The sequence below is a fragment of the Suncus etruscus genome, chromosome 3, assembly GCF_024139225.1.
Source record: "Suncus etruscus isolate mSunEtr1 chromosome 3, mSunEtr1.pri.cur, whole genome shotgun sequence".
NCBI lineage: Eukaryota > Metazoa > Chordata > Mammalia > Eulipotyphla > Soricidae > Suncus > Suncus etruscus.
The window spans coordinates 137330526-137340243 of record NC_064850.1 but is presented as its reverse complement, the minus strand read 5'-3'; the positions used below and the strand labels follow the sequence as shown (position 1 = coordinate 137340243).

The 9718-nt window shown below is 36.6% G+C and overlaps 1 pseudogene; it reads right to left on the bottom strand.

The window, feature by feature from the left end:
* Positions 1-840: 840 nt before the first annotated feature.
* LOC126004474 (ubiquitin carboxyl-terminal hydrolase 8-like) lies at positions 841-9718 on the bottom strand (annotated as a pseudogene).

Here is a 9718-nt window from a genome sequence, read left to right as displayed (position 1 = left end):
CAGGGAGGCTATGGAAGTGTCAACGATTTCCTGCAGCTCTGAATGAAGTCACAGGCTGAGATCAATCCTTGAGCCTGGATCCATTTGAAATACGATTGTAGTCATGACTGGCAATCCAAGATGATGAAAGAATATGGAGGACATTAGTGGGTATGTGGGAGTGGAGTGGTGTTCCAGGGCACGAGGTATTGAGCTATAGGTGTAAAGGGGTTTAGTAGGAAAAGCAAACATGTTCAGGATAAGTGAGCATAAGGAAACAATAGAAAAGGTTAAAATGCAGGTAGGGGGAGGGAAGGTAGAAGAGCTATGTACAATACAGATGGACATTAGGCTAACATAGAGGTGGCCATCACACACATACATACATATATAATTGATCAATCAATATGTTACAGCTGTAAAACTGACCCACACAAGGTGGTAAATGGGTCAAAGTCCTTCATAAATATAAAGCCGACAAGTAAGGTGGTGAGAAAATTTTTACTTGACTGTAAAAGAGTCATAGGTTAGATTATAAACACATCACATATAAGTCAATCAGTTTTTCATATCCTGTCTTAAGCACATCACAAAAACTTTCTTCATACGTTGCTAAGCATCGTATAATGACAACTGTAATAAGAGTTAAGAGCATTGTAAAAAAGTCATAAGTTAGATTATAAACACATCACATATAAGTCAATCAGCTTTTCATATCCTGTCTTAAGCACATCACAAAAACCTTCTTCATACTTTGCTAAGCATCCTATAATGACAACTATAATAAGAGTTAAGAGCATTGAAGTCTGAAGTGAGAGTTCAGACCATCCAACTTCTTTCTCCATAGACTTCTGTTTTAATTTATACAGCTGTATCCATTGCTATAGGACCCACTAAAGTATAAAAGAGGATATAAGTTGTTGAAGATTTCACAGAAGTAGGAATATCCAAAACTTCATGATCATCTAACTTAAACCAGCATTGCATTTTTACAGTAGACCATGTCTATTTCACTATAACAGTTTGAAACAAAAATAAGTTGTATTTTTCAGAGTTGTTCTTAGAATCAATAACATTTATGACAAGTTAAGATTTTCTAAAGAGAAGTCCACAGAGGCCTGTAATTTTTGCTTCTACCTGCCTTTATCGGAAAAGAATTTCAGATGTATTAAAAGCACAGTTGGTAATTCTCTAATTTTTATCATTTTTCGAGAATCCCACTGCACTCTGAAGTGACTCTGAAGTGACTGTTATTGTCTGTTAGTTTCATTTTTAAATAACTCGAAGCAATCTTGTAGTGTACATTTACTTGGATGCTAATGGCAAAGATAGGTGCATGAAAGTCTCAAATGTCTGAGATTTTTGTGACAGTTGAGGAACTGGACTGTGGAATTGAAATGGACTTGAAAAAGTGTAACAATAATAGATTCACTGGGCTGCTTGTATCTCTGCCAAGCATGCTCCACAGCTTTTAAGTCATCAAGATGATTATTATTTTCCATTTTATATCTTTTCTGCCTACCAGCTTTAGTCAGGTCTTCATGAAGACCATGCATCAGAAACAGAAGTAATTCATGTAGATCTTGTTGACTGTGCCCTGTGAATTGGTTATTGATTTTCCCAGTGATAATCTGAAAGTCATTGGGCTGAAATGCCTGTGCTGTCCTATCCATAGAGCTTTAATAATTTTGCCCAATAATTTTGCCATTTTTCTTTTAGGTCCCAATGGATTTGACTTGTTAAGGTCATCTTTGTAATGGTTTCAGTTAAAATAATCAGCCACTGCAATACTGAGGTCACATAACAAGTGTTCTCTAAATTACAAAATCTAGTGAAAGCCAGACCAGTTTCCTTAAAAACAGAACCAGAATTCCGAATCTGATCACTCCCAAACCCCATAATTTCTGTCTTAATGTGATATGTTGGCTTGTTGTCTCTATTACCTGTCAGGGTTGCAACTGTTTTCCTTTTTTCTTTCTCTTGAGTAGTCTGTATTGGATTTGGGGAAGAGCAGGAATGCTTCAGCAAGAAGCATTCAGCATTCCTTTTCAGCAAGAATCTGTAGCTTGGTTTCATCATTTGTGAGAATTCTGCTTCTGACCAGGTGTAGTGCAAGCCAGAGTTTCTTGGTGGGATTGCCATTATCAGTATGGCTTTTTCAGGTCCCTGTTCTGTGTCCCTGTTTGAGCTCCAGCTGTAAATGATAGTGAAGTCAGATGCCAAGATGTAGAAGTCACTAATGAGGTCAGAACCCGGGTGAGTAGAGTACTCACAAAGAAGAATCCACCAGCCACTTTGGGAGAGTAACTCAGTTTACTATAGGTAGGGAAATGGATATTTATATTAGGAAAGAGTAGGATGTGGACTCTTTCAGACAATCAGGTAGGATGTGAGAGGAGATAAAAACAAGGTTTGTGCTTCTGCATTTAGTGGAAGATTGGAAGAAAGCAGGGTGTGTGCTCTGGGTGTTAAAATAGGCTGTGTGCTTGAGGTGACTCACTACAGAACAAAATAGAGCAGATGCTATAAACATGTCAGAAAAAATGATTAAGAACTTGTGCGATTCTCTATTTTAGTAAGTAATTTTTCAAAGCATGCAAATGAAACTGAAGAGAAAGGCTGCATTTGGGAAAATGACTTAGAGGACAGTATTCTCAAAAGAAGGCATTAATGTGATCTTATTCCCAGAGGGAAAATTTAGCAGAGGTATTGACACCAGAATTTGGAAGGTAATAATAATCTTGTTTGACCTGGTTATTCCAACCAAGACCACTGTACTCAGGTCGAGCACTTCAATTTCAAATGGATTAAGTAAATTGAAATTACTCAGAGGAAAGTCACAAGAATGGTTTAAAAACTGAAATGACAGTACTTTGAGAATATTGAAAAGGGGCTGAGAAGCAAAAAATATATAGAAAGCCTCAAATGTTGATGACAGTTTATGTTAAATGACATTTTTATTTCTTTTAAGATAAATGAAACTGAATAAATAGTAAAGAGATAAAGGTGTACACCTTGCATGGATTGACCCTGATTTTATCTCAGAATCATAAGATTCCCCCATATCCCCCTCCCCCCAAGTATCACCAGGTGCAGCCCTGGAAGCCGTCAAGCACCACCAGGATTATCCTTAGGACTCAAGTCATACCACATCTTCTGACCTTGTACTGAACCACTAACCACTAACCTTGTATCTCACTGATCCCAGGTGGGTCTCCTGGGACCCCATGAGCTAGAGGAGTCTCCCTAAACATTTTAATTTGTATGGTAGCTAATGATCTCCTATAGTGAGATGAGCAGAAGAAATTTTGAATTTTTGTCTTCCTTGTTTTATGAGTTATGAAGGATCAAGTTATTTTCAATGTGTGCTCTGGTATAAAAAGGAAGAGCAGAGTGCTAGACTCAGCAACAGAGGCTGAGAAGCCCTGTCCCATTTTAGAAATGCTCCTGAAATTGAACAAGTTAGATAAAAGTCATTACAGAAAGGGTAAATGCTTACTATGAGGAATCACAGACTCTCAGTAAGAGGGATTGTGAAAAAATCTATAGTAGAATCTGGCTATTGGTTGAGTGAGTTGGGAGAATGTCTAAGGAAATAGAAGTTCTCTATGGATTGAGTATTGTCAAAAATGGAAATAATTTTATAACTAGACATTTAACTAAATCTTCATAGAGAGAACAGACTAAATCTACAGTTTATAAAGAAGCTGTCACTCACTAATGGTGTGTGAGGGTATGCTTTGTATTTCCTAGATTTGGGGCTAGAGAAATGAATACTATTTTCCCCAAACTAAGAAGGTATTTTGAGACCAAAGAACAAAGGAGACTTAGAGACAAAGAGATAGTGCAAGGATTCAATCAATACCTTGCATGCAAACATAACAGTTCTATCTCTGGCTCCATATAGTTCCCTATCCTTTGCCAGGTATGGCCTTAGAGGCATCTCAGCATCACTAGGGTGACCCAGACACCTGACGATTTAAGGAGCACCATATTCTTAGGTCCTTGCCTTCAAGTGTCTGCCCCATTGATCAAAAATTACTGATGGGACTCCCGGACCTTCTGAAAACTGCTGGAAATACCCCCAAATAAATGAAAAGAACAATGACATGCAACTCAAGCAGACGTTTAATAAGGATAAGATATATAGGGATCTCAGTACCAATGGGCATAGATCTACTGTTAGTCAATATTATGTCATTAGGTAGATTTTATTTTAACTGAGAACAAACTAATGTGTCTTCTGCTTCTTTGCATTTTTTACAATGCTAAAATATATTAGGAGCTCAGAAATATTTTAAATTAATGAATGAATTAATTAAATGTGTCTCAGTCAGAATTACACAATTTTTTGCTAGAATTCTTCGCAACAACAGAGGAAAGCCCTTCACATTAGGATGTACTAATAGCTGCACTAAGGTATAAATTAAATCAACTTGAATAGAGCTAAGTGGTTTGAATATCTTTCTACAAATCAGTATTTACTGGTTCTTTATTAATACCTCAGATAGAATATGCTCATATTTCTTTTGACTTTTATCAAAAGAAGAGACCATCTTGAGACTTTAAGCACACACACAAAATAATCTTGCATTCTAGAAAAATGTTTAACATGTTTATAACTGAAATTATTGGAAATAGATACTTAGATTCCTTTAGCTAATCTTTGTCTTAGAATTTCTAACAGTGATTTTTGTGGCCTTTTCTCAGATTTTTCTTCACTCTGGCCAAAGTTGTTTGTAATCCTAACCATGAGACTCCTGAACAGAGACAAATAAGAGAGATATGACATTCAAATCTAAGGATCTTCCAGAGGTCTTATTTTGAGATATCTGCTGCATTAGGAGTTCCCAACTCCTCCTGACCTACAGGGTGGATTTCAGCCTGTGACCATTAAAAAACAAACAAACAATGAAATCTGACATGCAACTTAGTATATCTTTGTATATAAATAACGTACAAAGTATACCAAGTAGCAAGGCAGTCAGTTTTTTTATTGCCAGAATATTCCCTTCAATCTTCAACCTTGAATAGGAAAAATTCAAGAGCTTGCAGAGGTGAATATAAACTTTATGAAAAGGTTTTCACTGAAAAATCACTTGACAACATGAAAAATGTAGCTTTGAATAGAATATCCATCATATATACATAAATGTTTAAAATTTGTAGCATCTGAAGAAGAGGAAACAGACTTTACAGTGTTTGATAACATTTTGTAAGCTTTCAGTAATTCTGCAGACTTCATGTAAGGCACAGAAGTGTCCCTTAAAGGAATTACAAGTGCTAAAAATAATTTTCTAAAATTCTTTTGGTCAATTTTTTCTTTGAGGGTCTGGAGTGGTTTCTCAAATTAGAAGATTCCATGCTTTTTTTCACCTAAGATTTTGGGAATTTCGCACAAAATTTTGTGACATGGAATGTGAGAGGTTGAATTTATCCAATTTTCTGTCCAACAACCATTCAACTGCTATTGCTTTATGCAAATTATACTTACTGATAAAAATCTGCGATAAGGTTCTTAAACTGTCATAACAAAAACACTGTGGATTGGGTGATCCCAAACAACAGAAATATATTGTTTCAGGATTTTAAAGGCTAAAAGTTGGATAATGAGGCATTGTCAGATTTGGTTTCTTCTGAAATCACTTATCACTGTCTTTGGTTTACAAATGTTCACCCTCTCTCTCCTTCCTCACATGGTCACCCCTTCAACTGATATAGCTTCATTCTCCCTTAATTTTCTTTCTAAGGACTCCATCTTCAAAAGCAGTCAAATTTTGACGTATCTAACTGTTGCATTAAACCTCTTTCAGCCATCTCTCCTCTTGCTGCTCCTTCCTTGCTCAATCTCTCTCAATCTCCTCAGTCAATCCTCTAAATCCCCTTCCTGCCCCTGAGGCAAACCTTTTGATACCTCCTAAAGATACCTCCCAGAAATGGGCTGGTCTTACCACCAGGTAAGTATATGCAGAAGATGGGAGTGGGGTGACATCTTCCCCTCCCTGAATATTAATGAAGGGTAATAAGCTTTTGTTTTCCTGACTTCCACCTTTAGACAAAGGCAGGAACCTTAATATTCCCATAGCAACAAAGTTTAAAGTATACAATTAAAATATCAACCTTTTCCATAAACATAACTTTTCTGCAAAATATACCTGTAATTTAAAAGTTCTTAATGCTTATTTATACCTAGCACTATCCTGGAACTTCCTTGTTCCTATTCTCCTTAATGCTATTTAACCAAGCATTTTTTCCTGGAACTTTCTTGTTCCTATTAACCTTTCCCTAAACAAAATTACAAGAATATTTATACAAAACATACATTTTGAAAATAGGCTAGTACATTAAAATACACAGTAAAACATTATGCAGTTGGGAACATTAATTATGGAAAACTATAAAGCACATTGAAATCAACAAGAAAATGACTTAGATCAAGAGATATACCGTATGGACAATGAAAATTATGAACAATCTAGACCAGATCACTGAAATGTTCATGAATCTATTATTTATGATCTCTTTCAAGGACAATTCAAATCTATACTTCAGTGCTTCACATGCCACCAAAAGTCTGAGATTTATGAGACGTTTGTTTATTTGTCCCTGGCTGTCATGTCTACAGATAAATGTGCATTACAGTAATGCCTCTTTAAATTTTTTAAAGAAGAAGAGTTAAGAGATGACAACAAAGTTCAGTGCAATAGCTGCAACACTAAGAAGGGATATTTTTAAAAAAGAAAACATACATATGGAAACTTCCATCAGTACTAATAATACATTTGAAACGTTTTGCCTTTATGGCAAACAAATAAAACTGCACACTTATATGGATTATACTTTAGAAGACCTTAATGTAGCAGAATTCACTCTACAGAATAAAAGCAAGATTGAGAAATACAACTTATCATCAGTGCCAAACCATTATAGTAAAGTTCACTATGAAGACAGTATGTACTTCATACTGTAAAATTGCTGCAAGGCAACACTAAATTAATTTTGATGACAAAAAGATAAAAAAAATACATTGGTGAAATCCACAGTAGCATACATTCTGTTTTATACTTCTCAGAGATCTACAATGAATGCCAGATAATCATTTCACTTCCTTGTTGTTGCTATTAATGCTCTATGGTTCTTTTCAGAGGTATGATTGCTGAATAGGATTGAAAATGATGGATTTTGTGGTTGCTTGTATGGTGAATTTATGTCTTAATTTCATTATTGCTCTAGGTCACAGTTAATAATGAAATTTTACAATTTAATTCGTGTTACTCAAGGTTCACCTGAAAAAAAAAAAAGCTGTGACCCACTTTTCCAGAATCGTCAAGTTTCTTTAGTCGGACTTTTCAGAGCTCCAGACCCCTCATTTTTACAGATTGGCATTGGACTCTGTAGAAAATTTACCTTTTGTATTTCTATTATGATTGCAATCCTTTGAATTTATATTTGATACTAGACTTCTTTTGATTATTGTAATAATGTTCTTTCCATTTTAATTTTTAATTTTCGGAATTGATGTTGTGTTAATTTAGGGTTTTGCTTTCTTGACTTTAGGTTAGTGGGTTGGATATTGTTGTCAATAATTTTCTAAATGATATTTTTTCAGTTCTCAAGGTTGTTTTTGTGTGGGCATATCATAGGAAAAATATAGTAGGTTCAAAAGGAGGTTCTATATATTTTGGATGGGACCTCAAGCTGTTTACTTACACGGGGAGGTTCTCAGCCTTAAACATTTTGCTTTGGTTTGTGACTTAAGCTTCCATCAATAAATTGGCCATCCTTGGTACATCACTTTCAGATCTCCTCTGGACTTCTGCCTGGACTAAGAACGTGGATTAAGTTCAGATACCTATTGGTCATCATTACAGTTGCCCTTCCGACTGAACATGGGCTGTAACTCCTCCTCCAAAGTTGGGGCCTAATTCTATGCCCCCAAATATGGGCTTCCAGGTCAGGCTGGACATGAATGTGCAACCTCCTGTGGGAGACCCCCCGACCCTCGGGGGTGTGGAAATGAAGGTTGCTAGTTATTAGTGGGTTCACTCGAGCAGAACCGACCTGTAAAGAAGAACTAGAGAAGTTAGTAAAAAGGGCCCTCAGGACAACGCATGCTGTTCAAAAAGGGATTTATTGTTGGGGGGAATCAGCTTTTAAGGGCTGAAATACGTCAGAGGGTGTTACAAGTTTTCCACCAATTACAACTGTGAGCACTCATTAGCATAAGCTGGGGGCAGGTAATAGGGAGGGGCAAAGAGGTAGACCTGAGCACATGTTTATACTAAGAGAGTTTATATAGAAAACACAAGATCCAAACAGAGTCCCACAAATTCCACTCAGCAAGCACAAATAAAACATCAGCTGTAATCCTAGTAACCTTTTGCTAACACAAAGACATGTGGCTCTATATTTTTCTTTCTGGCTGGATGTATTAAGCTGCTTTGAATTACTTTAGTATTTGTCTATTTCCTTTGTTCTCAAGGCATGGGCGCCTTTGGTCACGTGGGTGATCAGATTAGAATTACTGAGGTGTCCTATGTTCTAGGTTTCATTAGCTAGGCTCCCCACAGTTCCCCCTTTTCTATAATAATAAAAGAGCAAAATGGGTGAAGTGCCTGTTTTAGGTCGCTTTGGTGGGCTTCCAGTTCTGGACATGGCAACAAGAGACCAAATTAAAAGTTTTTGCGCGCAAAATATTAGGAATGCCATGTTTGCACCCAGACACTGGCACCAAGCTATCCCCGTTATGAGCATCTCCACAGCCAGGAGCAGAGCAAGCAGGGGCGTTTAGCCAACTACTCAAAACTTCTTAAAGCTCAGAGGTTTATCCATGTCTTCAAGTCCTTCGGGGTGCGTTTAAGAGAGCCACTGATATTGGACCTATACTGAACATTAGGGCAATCTCAGTAACCAGATTCTTAAAAAAAAAAAACTTGTGAGGCGACGGAATGCCTAGGGGCCAAAGGAAAAAGTAGCAAAAAGCCAATGAAAGGACCAAATTAGGCAGCAGCTTGGACAGCCAGGATGAGGTAGAGGACCAATTTTTATATCAGGACTCATCTTAATCCCTTTATTTCTATCCTCTAGACTTTCTTCCATAAGTCTAATGCTATTTTTAACTAAGCCGAGTTTATTTTTTTTTTAAGTAACATTCTGCTATAAAGATGACACAAATTTCCCCCTCCCTCAAAAAAAAATGTCAAATTTAAACCACGGCAGTTTTTCTGCACTATTACTGTTAGGGATTCAACAGTTAAGTAGTGTAAACTTCTTTTAAGTTTGTAAACATTTCTATCAACAGTTATAAGGCATTAACAGATTCTAGAGTATGAACCAATGAATAAATTTCTGTGCTCACACCAATAACACCCAGGCCTCTCAATAAGGCTGGGGTGAAGGCAATGTTTGATTTTATACTGCAGCGGGAGAGAGACACAAGGTTATATTTAAGAGGTAATAAGGCAATTTCTGATCTAACAGTTAATTTAGGCATTAAAACAGCCAAAACACAGTAGTCCTAGGACTAAAGAAACAAATGTAAAACAATGGGGGAGATAAACCAGTGAAACAGGCAAAAAATGTTAAATTGGGGGCAATCATGAACTGAAAGGAGAAATCAACGACAAGAATTTGATTACAATTTTCAATAGGGGGAATCATATTGGGTACCAAAGGGCAAAGTTCAAGTCCCACCACTAGTTTTAAAGTTATGCCATGTCGTTGAGGTTTCATACCGCAT